Source organism: Aedes albopictus, unplaced genomic scaffold (assembly GCF_035046485.1).
Source record: "Aedes albopictus strain Foshan unplaced genomic scaffold, AalbF5 HiC_scaffold_595, whole genome shotgun sequence".
In the NCBI taxonomy this organism is placed as follows: domain Eukaryota; kingdom Metazoa; phylum Arthropoda; class Insecta; order Diptera; family Culicidae; genus Aedes; species Aedes albopictus.
In genome coordinates, this window is record NW_026917415.1 from 1 (window position 1) to 18473 (window position 18473).

At 38.8% G+C, this 18473-nt stretch overlaps 1 long non-coding RNA gene across 1 annotated transcript; it reads left to right on the forward strand.

The window, feature by feature from the left end:
- Positions 1–330: 330 nt before the first annotated feature.
- On the forward strand, positions 331–11056 carry LOC134284709 (uncharacterized). The gene is made up of 2 exons (XR_009995893.1): positions 331–2513; positions 2765–11056. It is a non-coding gene; the product is annotated as an uncharacterized LOC134284709 (long non-coding RNA).
- Positions 11057–18473: the final 7417 nt, after the last annotated feature.

Here is an 18473-nt window from a genome sequence, read left to right on the forward strand (position 1 = left end):
AAGGTAGACCCAGAATTGATTGTGAAGTTACTAGTGGGCTTCAAGGTGGAATTTCTGGACCAGTCAGCAAACGAATTCCCAAAACAATCTCTGAAACCATTCCTAGCACAAATTTGGTGGTAATTCCTTAATACGGATGTAATATATTTTGAGAGAAACCCTCAGAACAAAACTCTTGGAGAAATTCCTGGAATATGGTTAAGAGTGGATGTTTTCAATTGCTTTTGATTAGTGTCTTGTAATCCCAACGTGTAATATCAGAGTAACAGAAGCATAGGCGCCAACTTAGGGGGGCAAGCATGGTTTTGACCCCACCCCCCCCCCCCCAATATTTGACGATTTTCCGATTTTCCCATACAAAAAATCAGAAAAACCAGGCTTCGCCCCCCAATAATTTAACCAAGTTGGCGCGTCTGAACAGAAGTTCTCATATCTTCTTCATTAATTATCATATAATTCCCTATCAGCATTGTCCTTGTCAGCTTCTTCTGAAAGATTCGTCTACTCCGAATTTCGAATCACAAATTCGCTAACACGATTTTATTCTAGAGCGGTTGTAACTCTAACAAATCACAGATTATTTCTCAGAATCGCCCCCAACATCCCCCAGCATTTGCTCCCGGCATTGCAATGCATTGCCAGCTTCTAGCTGGAATCCCACCTTTCCCAAGTAACATTTTCTAAACAAATAGCCTGGAAGAGGTTTTCAGAACTATCATAGAATCAAAATAAATGGTATAAGGTTAACGATGGTTCTCAAAACATCTATAAGAGTAATTGTCCATCAAAATGTTACTTGGGTTACTTTTCTCACTTACTTCACGGAATCCTCAAAGTTCTGGTATCCTCGGGTGTCATCCTGCTTTCATCTGTAATCTCCTGAGCTTCTAACAAAATTCCTGCTGAAATCATCAGCTTCTTACGTGGAGAAGATGTGTTTTGACCAGAGTTCTCCGCAGTTCTCCGCTCCACATCATCAGACTCAGAGGCAGCAAAACGCTCAAAGAAATAGCTTGTGTGCGAAAACTTTATAAATTTTCTGTACTATTATTGTTCATCAGTACAACTGTGCGAGAAATCACTCTAAGCGTTGAGTCGACTGCAATGTTCGATAGAGTGATCTAATGTTATTGTTCAAGTGAATTCCGATCGAGCTCGGTGACAGTTGCTGAAGCTTAGCAATCGGTTGAGAGTGATTACGAAAAAAATATAGAGCAAACTCACTTCTTACTTTTCACTGTGTACAAGCGCGCGTAAAACGGGAAGAACCGCGCAAAATGATGTGCGCTAAACGGGCACAGCCTGCTGCAGAAGTGGAACAAGCACAGCAAGAAAAGCATGAATATTTATCTCTCCGATACGGGTGTGCTTCCTTCCACTCCACTAGACCAAAGTTAAGAGGTTTGTGGAAAGCCCCCGTATTGGTCATCCGTAGACACGGAATGGGGCGCGACGCGACGGTGGGAAGCGTTTCAGACATAAATGCCAGGTTCAGCCGGAGGAGAGGCCCGTGATTTGCCGGGAATGTCTAGGATAGACAAGGTGCAGCAGCAGAAGCAGAATGGGGCCGCTCGGAAGAATGAGATCGGCCGATGAATGTGCTCTGTGCATGTGTGTGTATGGTGTCTAACATAATCAACGTTGTTATCATCAGTCGGGTGGAACGTGTTCCTTTTGCTCCATCTAGGCATATCTAGGAGAAAACGGGGCCCAGAGGCGGGACGGCACGGTGGAGGATCGGCGCACTATGAATTTTTATCGGAGAATTATGAGCCATAGCTTTATCATCACTTTTCTCCACTATGTGCTGCTGCTGCTGCACAGGAACGATGCGATGTGCTGTGGCCGGCCAGAAGGGAGCAAATTTATAAAATGTTTACTGCGATAAACTCTCCAGGGCAGGAAATGTCGGTACGTTGTTGGTGGAGGAGAAGAAGAAGAAGACGACGAGAACAAAGACTTCCCAGAATTTGTTGTAGTGTCTTGCATGTGGTTCTGATAAAAATGAAATATTGTTCGCACGGAGAATGCTGTGTCGAGTTCCATTTATGGAATTTGATTGCGTTGCGCTGTGATTTTGCACTTGAAGTAAGTAAACATGATATGGAGGGGATAGTGTTGGCATTTTGGTGAACATTGCTCCACGATATTAAGTTCAACAATTACAATGGTTGTACAAGTGATAAAGGAAGAACCCAGGCTATATTTTCGGCCAGTACAGGATAAATATAAACATAATTTATCCACTTTTAATCACTCCGCTTTAATTAATAGACGTGTTTCCTCATCTCGACACGAAAAACCTACTTGACTCGGAACTATTTACTTTCTTAAGCTCTACTGAGTCAATTTCCACCAAAACGCTTCAAGCCCATCATGGAAGAAAACCTTCACCTATCGTGCAGCTTGAAAGCAAATGTGTACATCCTACCGCTCGAATATGTTAAATAGACAACTCCTCAGCCGCTTGGCACGCGAAACGCCTTTCTTTTCACCTACTTTGGATGCTTAAGGTGAAACGGGACGCCGTGTTATTTTTCCTATCTTGCCTCTCTTTCTAACAATTTGCCTCGCGATTTTGAAGATGGTAATCTCGAGTTCTATCGCACTGAAGCTGCTGAAAACCAATCAGCATATGCACTGCAAGTGAGCATACACAATGATAGGTTTTTGTTGCAAAATATGAAGTAGAATCTGAGATTACCATCTTAGTAGCCACAGAGCAATGGCGGATATTTCCTCGACCGTCCCGTCCGCCCTTAAGACCATCATATTGTTGAAAACAATAACTGCGAGCCCCGGACTCCGTAGTTAAGTATCTACGCACCCCACCACACCACCACAACAACCACCATGCCGCCGTCAGCTCTCGCCAAGCGCGAAAATTGAATTTAACTTTTTCTTCTCCATATCAAACAGCTCTCCTCCGAAATAGGCAAAGTTTGCGCCGCCAAGTTCAAGAGTGCTGGCTTTTTTTGGCGTGGCCGTGGCGGTGACAACGACTCCAACAACGACAATGGAACCGACACGTCGTCCTGTACCTACGGTCCTGTCATTTTCCGCCCGCTAGGAGCGCGAGAGACACAGACAACACGGCAAAAGACAAATTCCATGAAACTCCGGCGTTTATCACTTTTCGGGAAATTTTTCCGCCACCGCACGAGTTTGCTGGAGATGGACTGATGTTCTTTAATACTTAGAAGGTGATTCACTTTCGGTGCAAGAAATTTTCATCAACTTAGCTCTCGTTGGGCAATAAGTTTTTTTTAACGAGGTCTAACCGAACCGATAAATACGCGGATATTCAGCAAAAAGGGGTCTGCAGTGAGTCTAGTGGTTAAGGCTTTGGATCGCCAATCTGGAAACGGCGGGTTCGATTCTCGTTCCAGTCGGGAAAATTTTCTCTACTCCCTGGGCATAGTGTATCATTGTACTTGCCTCACAATATACAAATTCATGCAATGACAGGCAAAGAAAGCTCTGCAATTAATAACTATAGAAGTGCTCGAAGCTTGAGCTTGAGCTTGATTGACCGCCCGTGGATGCTACTCCAGTATCGCCAGACCAGCACACTCACACAAGGACCAATGAGATAACTGCCGGGGACTAGCAGGCATCTTCAGCATTGATGCATCTTCTATTTTTAGGCGACAATGGCGCCTGCCACGTCAGGTTGCAGGTCAATGTGGGGAAGGGGTAAGAAAGTGATAATTGCAATCGTTTTTTTTTTTTTTTTTTTTTTTTTTTTTTTTTCTTAACGTTTGTATCCACATCTGGCCGAATATACCTCTGCGCCAGCACAAATTCATGCGGATGTTGGAGTGTTGGTGGGAATTGGTTGGCAGAAGGTTCACACATTGGTGTGTGGATACCAGGGGAAAGGTGATAGAATTGTGTGTTTTTATTATTTTGAAGATGTGCGGCACAGTTCGCTTGATTGCATAACTTGTAGGCGTTTTGTTTTCTAATAGGATTGTGACACTGTGCTGTGAAAGTTTGGAAGGAAGGGAAACGGCTTTTTCAACCCGTTTCTGTTCTAGCGACGGCTATGAAATGAACATGTTTATATACATGAGTTGTATATGTAGAGAGTAGAGAGAAAGTATATAGAAAGATACAAAGTAGGAGGAAAGGGACGGGCCAGGGATTGAACCCAGGACTTTCTGCATATAAATCAGAAGCGGTAGCCACTAGACCACCAAGCCTGTCGATAACTATAAAAGTGCTCGAAGAACACTAAGTTGAAGAGAAGCAGGCAAAGTTCCAGTGAAAGAAAGTGAATAAAGAAAGAAGAAGATTCAGCAAGAACATGCTGAGGGTGACGAGTTTGATTCCAGGTCGATCCAGAAACTTTTCATAATGGAAATTTCCTCGACTTCTTTGAGTATCTTTCTGCCTGTTACACGATATACCCCTTTCGGGACGAATCAGCATAATTGCACTGTTAAGCAATACAATTCTGTACAATTATTTCACACGTTTAGTCTTTGCTTTATGTAATGTTGCCTGTTTTAATTACCCAGTTATTATTTATACTTGCAATGACTCGACTGGATAACTGTTTGGTTTTTTACTGGCTTTCGCATTATCGGGAATCAAGACGCTTAGTATTGTTCTGCCCGACACTTCGACCCTTGAAAAAGGCCAAATATAAAATGCGATACGTCAGGCACAACAAAACTAATCGTTTTTGATCCCCTAGTCGATAAACGAAATTAGAAAGAGATGCATGTGTGAAAACATCTGATACAGAAGCAGTCAGGCTGCAATAGGTCCTTAACAAGCAATATTCGAAAGGCCTTGGCAACCTAAAGAGGAACGTCCTTCAGAAACATTGGAAGTAATGATGGAAACATCACCTCCCAAGCTCAGTTGTTTCTAATGAAAATGAAACGGTTGAGTAACTGCTGAGAGTGAAACGTGGACGAACTATTTATGGACAGATGTTATACACTCGAAAAGTTCCGTGAAATTTTCGGAGCACCAATCGTTTATTGGAAATTACCCAACTAACATTTTCAGCACGATTAGCTTCAGTCATTTGCTTTCTGTTGTGTAACAATCGAATTGAAGCAGCCAACGCTAAAAAAAGAAAACTAGTCTAAAATAAACCATAAGCTAATACACAGCTGCAAAACAAGCACCATGCAACTATGTACCAAACTCGGTTTTCAGGAATCAATCACTTGTCACTGGGGCTGCCTTTATTGCACTATATTTCAACTCCAACTTGAACACATCGAATAGGAGTTCTCACTAACAAAATAGCTGCTACTATACAGTACATTTCGTAAAACTGACAAATCCACAAACCAGCAGCGCTTTGAAGGCCGTTATACGATTTAATTACAGCTAGAAGCTGGAATAAAGAAACTGTTGGTATACCAACACGGCTTGTTGGATGTAAACATTATTTTCAAAACAAACTTTAAGCGGGATATGTAGTTACTACACATATGCTTTACAGCAATCCATCTCTGTGCTGTGAAATTATTTGGGTTGCTTTTATTGCACTTTAATCCAACTCCAGAAAATTTGCCGGAAGATGTGCAAATCGAGTAAGAGTCCCTATAAAACCTAGAAAACAGCTGCTTTTATACAGTACGTTTTGTAATGTTACCAACAGCAGCGCTTCGTAGCTGTTTAAAGAAAATTCTTTCAGCTAGATGCTGTGACGAAGAACCTGTTGGCGCAACCACACAGCTTGTTCAATGTAAACATTATTGCGTTTGACGTTTCACAAGCTTCTGTACCAAAATGAAATAGTTATAAAGCCTTGCCTGGAGTAAAACAAAATGGACTGTTTTCTATGCTATTTATATACACTGTATATTATACAGCACTGTGGCAGCGAGGACATCATCGGGACTAGTCGATACGGGGATCGGGAGTTCGATTCCAAGTAGCGGCAAGTACTTTAATTATTCAACTTTAAAACCGATAGTTCCAGTTCTACATGCATTGCGTCACAGCATCCGTAACCTCAATATATTGAGTCGATTAATTTGGGGATGCCGTTTAACTATTATTTAACAACTGTGAAAATGCTGAAAAAGCGCCTTCTCAAGATGTTATTCAGTTACTGGTTACACAGGAGCCGAGAAAAGAGCTTTGACTTGGTGGCATAGAAGCTGCTCGTATAGCATAGCTTTGTTGACGTTTACATTCACAAGAAAATTTAGTTGGGTATTGTCCTGCTCGAAGTTCAGCTGTTTATTAGTAGCATTACATTTTGTTTTATTTCCGTTTGGTAGATAAGAGTAATTTTTATACCCAAAAAACGGCAAATGCACACGGTAATAGTGGAGAAAATATTGTGAAAGATCCTATTGGAAGCTCGTAAATAAAAGACACGAGCTGAATAAGTTACAACTTGCCTATTCAAAAGAAAACTCATCAGCATGCTATGGAAATTTATTCATGATTTATCCTGGTTTAATACGGGCATGTGAAGCTAGTAATTCGAAATTAGTTTTATGTGGTAGGTTTTTTTTTTACTTTGTATCTCTGACATTCCATAAAAAAAATTATATTATTACTTATACTACAAAGCTCATCAGCTGAAGGCTTGCATGTTGTTAAGACTTGGTTTTATCAGTTCTTTTTATACAGATATACAGGTATTCTTCGATATAACGTACCCTCGATATAGCGTACCCTCGATATAGCGAATTCGATATAACGTACATTTTGCTTCGATATAACGTACAACATTGAAAAAAAATATTTTTCCCACGAATAACGCTTAGATAAACTACGAAATCACTCAAATCAATGTTTTGTTGCAGCATTAGCCTTGTTACCCAGAATTAGCAAAATTAGGGGAAAAATTTAGTATACGTTATATCGAAGCAAAATGTACGTTATATCGAAGCATAAAAAACGAAATGAATTTTTCGTCAAAACTCAAGTTTTTCATTATTGGTTTTGTGAATTTCACCGAAATCATTATTTGGGATTAATTTCACGTCGAATACATCAATACTAGCATAAAAAATATAAAATTTTTCTCTGCTTCGATATAACGTACACTTCGATAGAACGTACAAAGAGAAAACTTTTTTGTACGTTATATCGAAGAGTACCTGTACCTCCAATAAAACTGAAATGAAACAAATTCAAGTTTTATGACAGTTCTATGGAACGCTGTTCTGAGTCTTGAAGCTTGGCAGAAGCTTTCTTAAAACCCACCTGAAACTCTAGTGGTTATTTGGATATTGTTACAGTATGTTAAAGTTGGCCATTTTGTATGTATGAAAATTGACTTTCACTGCTATTTTCATGAACACAGCTGTATGAGAGTGTGACGTTGGATGTGCTGGTGGGCGTGTGACATTGGAATCAAAACAGATATTTTTTTGAAGACAGAACATCTTGCAACAGGGGTAGACATTTTCCTGTGAAAATTTGGAGAAATTCTTCAGAAAAGAGGAAGAAATTTCTATAAATTTCTTTTTCAGAAACTTAACATTCAAAATTTCGCCAAAAAAACGTGTTTTGGAATATCGCCAGCAATTCATACAGAAATTACACGAAAAAGATATATGGACATCAGGAAACTCTGCAAAACATATCATTTTCATCAGGATTCTTTTCATTCATTCATAATTTTAGTTAGTGTCACCAAGATTTTCTGTAAAATTTTCACAAAAAAAACTATCAATTGCTTCCTTGATTTTTCTCCGTAGATTCCATTAGAAAATGTTCACGTTTCTGGATGCAACCTCGCTGGTCCAGAACACATTTGTCCCCAAAGGCTTAAATATTCAAGAAAGAGTTCGTTTGGTATTCTTCCACAGTTATAATGAATTATTACCACATTGTTTTTGTACCCTAAGGCCCACTCAAAGGCAAATATTCTATACCAGGAGTTTTAGACCTTTTGGCTCATGGTGCATTTTTTAGTAAATGAATCCTTCGCGGTGCACCTGTTCAAAATTGTCAAAAAATACTAATTGAATTGCTTCTGAGATCTTCAAGGGAGGTTAGTGAAAATACATAGCAAATTCCTGCATGCATGACAGCTTTCTGCGAACGTCGTTCAGATACACTGCACTGTGCAATCCAGAGCAACTCTGAGCAATGCTGATTAACTTTTTATTCGAATCTATTCAAATGCGGAAAATCGGGCAAGACTGTTCGAATTTTCTCTGGTATCAGACGATGCTTTGTGAAAACCAGAGAAGACTAGAGGCAACATTCAGAAAAAAAATGTCTCTCGTTAAATCTGTCTTGCCTATAGTTCATATATATTTTTACGAGGTGTTTGTTGATATCTCCTTTTATTCTTCGTGAATACGTGGAGCTCTTTCATAACTAAAACGACACTCTTCTCTAGGGGCAAGACAGATATAACGAGAGAAAAACTGTTTTTTTCTGAGTGTTGCTCTGCATGCCTCTGGTTTTCAAAAAGGTCTGTCTGATACCAAATCAAAACCGAGCAGTCTTGTCCGATTTACCACATTTTGGAGACGTATCTGAATGGAAATGGATTCGAATAAAACTAGTTAATAAGCATTGCTCAAAGCTAAACTGGATTGCACAGTGTCTTGCGCCTAGCTCAAAGCTTTGCGGTGCACCAAGTGCGCCGGTCTAAAAATCACTGTTCTACACAGTCTATCCCCGAATTTTGTCAGCTCTTTCACCCGATTTCATTAATATTTTATGAACAAGAAAAAAAAAAGGATTTTGAAACAGCATTACTATTTTATAATCAATTTTGATTTAAGGTTCCTCAAGAAATACCACCTAAGATTCATCGAAGGATTCATACTAGGATTTTTCTAGGAATGCCACTGGAATTGCTTCAAGAGTTCCTAATAAGATTTGTTAAGGATTTCTTCTATGCTTTCTCGAGGAATTCCTGCTGGGATTTACCCAGTGCTTCATGGCCGGGTTTCTCCAGAAACTCTTTCGGTGATTTCTCCAGGAGTTTATCCAAAGATTCCTTTGGGAGTGTTTCCAGAGATTTTTTCAAGGGATTCCTCCAGGAACTCTTCCGGTGATTTATCCGAAGAATTCTGCTAGGAATTCCCCATGGATTCCTGAAGAAAGCCTCCTTGAAAATTTTCCAAGAATTCTTGATAGTATTCCTCCAGAAATTGTTACTTGAATCCCTTTTCAAATTATTTGTACGATAATCCAGATATTTTGTCAAACATTTCTCCAAGCATTTCTTCGTGAATCCCTATTAACTAGTTCATTTGTGCCAAGAACAATGATACACGATGTCCAGGGATTTGAGAAATATCTCCCGACTGGAACAGGAATCGAACCCGCCGTCTCCGGATTGGCGATCCATAACCTAAACCCCTAGGGACTAGAAGACCTTCTCTGAAATTCAGGAATCCCAATTTATCAAGGAATTATTCTCTGAATTTTAATGTCATACAGATTATATGTTAACTACTTCAAATAATTTGAAAATGTTTTGCCAATAAATTATAACTTATTGTCAGTTATCTGGAATGTAATCTAATTGAAAGATATCAATAAATATGTACCATTAGATCATTGATTGATCTAGTTTCACAACTTCCTATCTCAGAAAACAAATTCGCGTCGCATTCAGATTTCCGCACCCAACTTAAGAGCAACATTCTCCACGATGGATGAGACCTGTGTTCGTGTTTCCCAATGTTTGCTTCTTGCTTCGCCACGGCGGCAAAGTACTGTTAGATTCAATGAACTTCACACTTTAATTCACCGGACGTACAGAGTCGAGCCGAACAAGCCAGCAGCGAGTGAGCCAGCGAGCTCAACTCATTGCCACCTCCGTCCGGCTTCTTCAATCTTCCTCGTAGTAGCCCCCGTAGCAATTTGTGTCTTTTACCCATCCGTGGTGGCGTGGAGCGTTTCTTCTAACACCGCCGCTGCCGCAGCCGCCGCAGCGCTCACACGCGAGAAGTAGTCGTCGGTATATGATTTGGAAGTGGAATTAAATTAATGCCAGAAAATGGGCAAATGACTGACAGAGTAGCCGAAAAACCTATACTGAGGAAAAACGACGAGTCTAGGCATATATGAGGGAAATAATCACCTTTTCCTGAGGCTAGCTCCGTCGTCCACCGCGCCACGTCGCGCCGCTTTGATTTGATCCGCGATGGTCTCGAATCGTTCTCCAATCAATTCGAAGATGTGGCGGCGATCGATGATGAGCTCCAATCACTTGAGAATCGGGCGGGAGAGATTTCTAGCACTTGGTGGTTTCTTTCGCCCCTCTTAGTACGTATCGACAAATAACAACATCAACAACAACGGCAACACCACTTCGGCACTAAGCACTTGAATTTCCATAAAAACTCGAGAAATCTTCTTCTGTTTACTTTTCACCACCACCGTCGCGCACCCCGCGCTCCTGAGCTCTTGATTACTGCTCTGCTGATTCGCTTAACGCACACACTTCTTCTAGTAGAGGAGGAAGCTTGTTTAGAGAAGACCGCGCGATCATCAATCACACACACGCTCCCTATGGATGAGGATGGGGGTTTCGAGTCGAGAGCTACCTGTATGCGCGGCGGAACACCGGTATGAAAAATGTGTTTTCAAAGTGCGAATCCTCTCTCTGGAATTAGATTTTCGATTCACTAGAGGTTCTTCTCTGATTCGACTTGCTCACTGTCCTGCTACACAGCTAGACTATAGGTGAAATTCGGCAAAATTTGTCGAAATATTGATTGTAGTGGGTGGTTCTGGTTGGTGATCTACTACGCACTGGAAGGTATTTTGATGGTGGTACTGGGTAAGACCGGTGGGTTAGAAGTTAATCACTGTAGTAAAATACACTAAGTGTAACTTTCAGAAATTCATTGGATAACTTGTAACAACTTCGTCGTGAAATATAGGAGGAGATTCACTAAAGTGTTTTACACAATTTTCTTAACGAATAAATACTCTGGACACTAACAATTTCAATCGAAACTCTTCTTAAAGATTTTTCATATTACAAGGCAACGAACGAGAAAAGCACGATACGGTATTTCCGCAGAAAACCTCGAAAAGAAATCCAACACTTTACGTATCGGAACAGTACCATCAGCAACACAGCATTCGCGTTCTGATCTGGTGGTGGTTCCCGATTTTCGGTACGCTGGCTCCGTGGGAGGAAGTTAATCCATTTCAAGTCAGATATCGACTAACGGCCACGACTGCCAGACGGGAGACCGCAGACCTGCTGCGGGTATAGACACAATATTCCGCTCTAGGATTCGGTCGGGCCCGAGCCGCGCGTTTGCTGGTTCATCAACAGTGGTGTTTTCCAAAGCTCGGCGGCACTCCCGTTTACTTTGTGTGTGGAGTATGGAAACGCGCGCTCAACATAAGCAAGGGCAATCGAACGCGGTTCAGCGAACTCTCACGCTCTCTGCCCCTTTTATGTACTACCGAATGTGGGCGCATTCACTCACTCTCTCACTACTGGCTCAGTGATGCCAGATATTCATAAGTTGTTTATGTGGTTTTAAATAGATGTGATTCGCGATATATGTAGTTGATACATTCCGATACATTTTGGTCCTCAAATTCTTGACTAAATCATTATTCCTGCTGATTTTCGTTTTATAAACGGTGTCTAGAACCACCCGTCAACGTTTCATCACCATTGCTTGATATAGCATAGCATGTTTCGGAAAACCGTTCCATCAGTTTCCATTCCACCTTCCAACCCACACCGGAACAAAACAGAGAGCCACTGAGAGAGTATGAAGCAAAACAAACCAGAGACGGGAGGAAAAGTGGAAACTCACAAAATTCTGACTCTCGCACAATAAATATTCCGCAAAGCACGCTAAAATGTTTTGGAACAGTTTTTGGCAACATCTTCAAAGAAAAAAACTTCCCATTTACTATAGTTTTTACGTGGACGCTGCTACTGAAACAGCAAGCAGTGTTTGTGGAAATAGTTCGTCAGCTGATGAAATATAAGTCATTGACTAGCATTTTGAAAATGTTGTTCATCAATGGATTGTTTACTCTTTACTATCTTATCGACAACTATGATAGATGTTTCAATTTAAACAATGTAACAATAATCGCCACGTCAAATTTCGCGGTATTTATCGAATTGTTTGGTTTTGGTTTTTGTGATATTTTTTAGCATCCAGGATATTGTATTTTAAAACCACAGTCAGATGTTGACTGTACAACAATGTTACTACTTACTGGTTGCCTGGTGTACACAATACTCGCTTTTCAACATACCTGAAAAGAAAAGAAAAATCATTGAATCAATAAACTGTAATTCATTGTCTTGTATTTTGGAAGTGTGAATCATTGAATCAATAAACTGTAATTCATGGTCTTGTATTATGGAAGTTTCGCTAACAAATATTGTCAAAACAAAACAAAATAACGAGTTTGTGATTTGCATCCACTGTATGGAATTATTTTTCTTGCCCTACTTTCACATTTGTATAACGTATTCAAATAACTGTCTGTTCGTTTTATTAGTGTACGTTATATCGAAGCAGAAAAAAATACATTTATTCGTGCTAGTGTTGATGAGTTTGACATGAAATTAATCCTAAATAACGATTTAGGGGAAATTCACAAAACCACTGACTGTTGTTCGTAACACTAACTGTTGAGTATTCACGAAATATTATTTTATGTGCTTGGATATAGCAAGGCTAATGCTGCAACAAAACAATGATTTGAATGATTTCGTAGTTCTAGATTGAGTTTAAATTAGGGCGAAAGTAACATGAGAGACTTCTCTTCATCGACTCTCTCTCTGCAAATTAAAGTGACAAGATGCAAATTCAATCGAACTTTTTTACACTTAGACGCTAGATTGCATCGCAACCTAGCGATTTATGACCATAAAGTGCAACCATACCATGATTTCTTGTCACTTTAATTTGAAGAAGAGAGAGTCGATGAAGAGAACTCTCTCTTGTTACTTTCGCCCTTATTTAAACTCAATCTAGAGTTTATCTGAGGGTTATTACCGGAAAAAAACTTCAATGTATGCTGTACGTTGTATCGAAGAAAAATGTACGTTATATCGGATTCGTTATATCGAGGGTACGTTATATCGAAGATTACCTGTAGAAAAACTCAATGACTGGGATTTGTGCACAAGGAGGTAGGATGACAAAGGGTACTCTCGGCCGTTTTGTTTTCTTCGTCATGAGTGATTTTTTTGTCTGCCAAATTGCCTGAAACTGGTCATACCATTCAGCTGATTGGGAAAGATTTGAGGCCAATTTTGAGTCCATCTTCTCTTCTTCTTCTTGGCGTAACGTCCTCACTGGGACAAAGCCTGCTTCTCAGCTTAGTGTTCTATGAGCACTTCCACAATTATTAACTGAGAGCTTCCTCTGCCAATGACCATTTTGCATGTGTATATCGTGTGGCAGGCACGAAGATACTCTATGCCCAAGGAAGTCAAGGAAATTTCCTTTACGAAAAGATCCTGGACCGACCGGGAATCGAACCCGTCACCCTCAGCATGGTCATGCTGAATACCCGTGCGTTGGTGTCTCATATAAACTGTTATAATTCGAAAGTTTCTTCAAAAAACCCTCAAGTAATTTTCAGGGGCTTTCACGATATTTCAAATTACACTTCCCGTGTATATTGAAGAGGTTTTGATTGAGACAACTTTAATTTAACAGCCGTCAAATCACCTGAGGGTTTCACTATCAGTCTCGATTATCCAGTGTATAGATTCCGATTAACCGAAGGATCATATAATCTGCCACTGTAATACAGTTCTGTAACATCATAATATTTTGATTCTGCTGCGATTGCTAGTTTATGAACATAAAAAAAAATGTTTATGCGAAATAACTACTAACAGGGTGGCCACTCAATTTCAGTTTTGAAATTCCCGTCTTTATCCCGGTTTTCCCGGTACAATTATTCCACTTTTCCCGAGGCTCATTTTTAAAATATGTAACTTAATTCTCGTTTGACATGGAGAAAAAGTACCATGTTTAAAAAAAATGCTTGTTAAAGTATGCAATAACCCCGTGAATACTAACACGATTATTTAACAAATCGTGTAAGATAAGTACTATTGAAGTTAAAAGTAATAAACTTATTTTAGTGCAGCCGCCATGCAATCATTCGAGCGGAATAAGAATTTTTTGAAGCTTTTTATGTTTGCGAATTTTGTGTTGCTACTTGTTTACACTGGAACACTGTATTTTATGTATGTATTTATAAAGGTTTAGGGTACAATATTCCATCATCTACCTCTTTTAAAATTTCTTCTCCAACCCATGATGTTATTCTTGGCCGAACATTCTTTGTCAATTGTCAAGTGTAATTCCGAACAAATTCTATTACATTATTGCAGAAATTCATTCTTATAACAGATTTTACATCAAGTCAAATGCGAGGTGGTATAGATCTAGTATGTAGTATTCAGCCAAACCAATTGTTTTTATAGGATCTAACAGGATGACAGTGTCAGTAAAACCCTTTGTTTCTATTACACAAATCTAATATTTTTCTCTTAACGGTGCACTATAAATTTGGAGAATTCTGAGGTTCTGTGTAAGATTAGATTAACATTATCGTGAAATTGTGAAGTGAACGCTGAAAGAAAAACCTTGCTGATAGGCTGCTTCATAAATGTCAATTTAGCTAATTTACTTGATAAGATTCTTCGAATGAGTGTAATGAGTTTTGTACCTTTGAATTCCCCCCACTTTTTTCTATCCTTTGACAGATACTTCGACTACCACTTGTAATCTTCCGCAGTGTCAGTTATCCATGGACTTAACCTCGGACTTAACACATTCACATAAAAAAGGAATGAACCTTTTGGACTTTGGAGTATCATATTTTAAAAATTTTCCCAATTTTACTACTTGTTAACTTCTTTACTCCAAATTTCATAACGATATGCATACATTGTGGAGTTATTCTAAGAAATGTGAAACAGTGTTAAAAAATAATGTTTTTTCAATGATTTTCTACTGAGAACATGCAGTGAATTGCAGTGCACCTCTGTTTTCCATGGCGATAGAAACACTCAAAAAAAATTCTAATATTTGCATGGTTGATGAAAATATATGGAAAACTTAGATGATTGTGATCATCTTACATTATTACGGGGCTTTGAAGTGGGACAGAAAATATGGTCAAATCATATTTCTCTTCGGGTAACAAAATCTCATTTAAAAGTTGGTAAACTTTTGCATCAATTACAGTGACCCCACACCGATGAATCACATTAATTTTTGTACACTATTTATGAATCACCATGTTGATCAAATGGAGTGATCCATAAACTGTGGTCATTTTTGCCGATTCATAAATTGTGGGGTCACTGTACACCAAATGTTCACGGAGATATCCTAGTTAAATATCCGGAGATGTTCACGGAGATATCCCAGAAATATCCGAAATAAGTTGAAATTTGCACTAATGGTAGCATGGGATCCTTATTTCTTACAAGCCTCTCAATGATTTTTAAGAACTAATAAGAAGAAGTAAAATTAGGATCTGGAAAAATTGCTCAAAATGGTAAAAAATCGAAAAATATGTCAGCATATTTGGTTTGGACTAATGTAACCAACATTCTCAATAACTGTAACAAATTAATTCTATTAACTCTATTCTTTGAAGGCCTGTACCATTTATTCTAGCATAACTAATAGATGCAAACAAAAAAAAACTTTTTTAAATTTTGTTTATATATTTTTTTAGCTCACTTTGTAAAAGGAATGAATAAACGGAAAGAGATTTTTAAGAAGTCGGTTATTTGAGTTTAGCTTGCTTATGCAAACTATCCATGAAAAAAATCCAATATCTCCACCAAGTTTATCTTGAGAATAATTTTCCCGGTAATCATCTCAAATTCCCGGCTTTTTCCCGGTCATTCCGAATTCCCGTCTTTTTCCCGGTTTTCCCGTTTTTCCCGGTTCGGTGGCCACCCTGTAACTAACGAAACTGCTAACGTTATAAAAAACTCCTTTATGCGAAATACACTTATTTGATGGAATCATCAGGATAATCACGTCCAAACTGAGTGAAACCATCATATTTTTCAACTTGTAATATATATTTGAGGCGACGTTTGCGTTTAGAGAATAAAAATACTTAGTAGTTTTTATAGTGACATTCAGACTACGCCCAAATTCATTCTCATCACAGTCGGATTTCATACACGACTTCGCAGTGGCTAACTTACACAAGTTCGCTTGACAGTTCAGTGGATTTTTAAATGATCACAAAAGTCGAAACATTCATAAGAAACCCGATGAGATTTTTGGACTTAAATATTTCATAATATACCGCTATCGCATATACATACTTCTGTACCGCTGATTATTTGCGCTCTTTTCGATCGCCTGACTAGTTGTGTAATTTGCGACTTCCTCCACGCCTAAAATCGTCGAAACTGCTGTGCATTCGAAATTAGCCCTGTGATCCGTCGAATTATTGTGAAATTCACATAACTACGCTGGAATGATGAACTCATCTTCTAAAGTTCTAAAAGTTGCGCGATTTGTATATACAATTTGGAATGCGGTGTTTGTTGTGGTGGTCCGTGAGGCAACTTATTCCTACTCTCTTGCGTTGGGATGAGTAGGGAACAACAACTTGCTATTTCACAAGGCCTTGATGTTCGTTCGTTCCCATTTTTACTTACAAACATCGATTGGGAACACTTCGGAGAATGATGTGCGGACATTGGTATATCGATGGTTTGGAGTCCCTTTTGATGAGAACGTTAACGTTGTAAAGCTTGTTTCGAGTCGCATGGACTCTAGCTTATTAGATTATATAGGGGATGGCCAAAATGTTTGGGATAGGTAACTTTTTTTTCTCTCGCTAAAAAGTTCAACATGCTATAACTTTTCATAGAGTGCATCAAAAAATCTCAAATTCTGACTGTTTGTTAACCTACTATATGTGCATTATTGGTACAAATTTGGGCTCGATTGATTAATATTTCGCAAAGTTAGAACGGTTCGGGTAAAACACCTTTTTTTAGACAACTTATTTTTGAGCTGTCTCGGAACTCACTTTGCCTAGGGTATAACTTTTTTCACAGCCGTCGGATCACTTCACGGTCTTCGACAAATTTCTTTGCCATATAGTCACCTACAATAATACCGAAGGGTTTGATTATTGAACGCTTACAGCGCCACCTAGCGGCAAAATTTGAAAACTTAAAATTTCTGCATACATTTGGCCAAGTTTTCCCATCAAACTTCAAGCGCTTTGAGCGCCCCCTTAAGCTCAACCGATTTTGCTCAAATTTTGAACGTAGCTTCTGGGAGTCCAAAAAAACTGATTAAGGAGGTAAGACTTGGTATTTTTCGAAATTTTTGTTTTTCATATAAATGTGGGCCACCCTACTCAGCAGTCGCAACGAAGTGGCAAGGACAGTTCTCGACCATTGGAGGCTTGCGTCAGTCTTGTCTAAGAGTCATAGATTAGCCCCAAATATTTGTGCTATGGTTTAGACGGGAAGGAGAAACCCCTAATAACAGCGATCTAGGACTGTACCACCTACGAATTTGTGCGACTCGCTTAATACTAATGCTAATACTAATTCAATTGAAGGTTGAGATGGTGTAAACAGTATAAATACTGCGCAAATTGTTTAGATATAGGGTAAAAGCACCACACTTCGCCACTGCTCTAGTCTTCGCTCCGTCCATACAAATTCTATTTTTTATGTATGAAGTGGCGAAGATTGCAGCAGAATTTTAGGGGGGGCGAAATCTAGTGTTTTTACCCTAAATGAGTTAAATATTCAATTGTGAGAAATGCAATAAAATCTATGCAGTTTTAATTAGAAATTAGAAATTCAGAAATACATAAAAATAAAACATATGCATAACTAGTATCGCCAAATGTCAAACTAATCGAAAATACTAACTGCTTATTGTTCTTTTCTCAGAGATGTTTTATCATTTTGTTTCAACAGCCCATAGCAATAATACAAAACTTGATCTCTGAAACACATATCCGTCGATGACTATTCTCGTTAGGAACATGATATTCACAACATTCAAATGTCAAAATCACGTGAAGTTCGTGATATTGTACAGCACTGTGCTAAACTAAAAAAAAACACAAAAAAGATAGCAAATTCCGATTTTTTGATGCAGTCTAGCGAAAGTCCATACCTACATTTAAAAATTAATGTACTAATAACTGAAATTTAGAGAAGTCGATTATTGAGCTTTTTAAAGCTTACTTATTTGTATATAAGAAATAAACATGTTAAGGTTGCTCAAAACTACAAAAAATGAATTTATTGCAATCTACTTGAAATTGATTTTACGAAGTAAAACATTATGATTGAACTGCAAAAAAATGAGCAATGAAATTAAACCCAATCTGAAGCGTAAGGCCTGAAGTACACAGGGTCAAATATTTGACAAGGAAAGAACTCAAGAAACATCAGTTTGACACTAAAGAAAATTCGATCGAGTCAAACAAGATGTTTGAGCATTGAATTATTTTTGACAAATATTTGACCCTGTGTACTAGCGTTAAGCTGT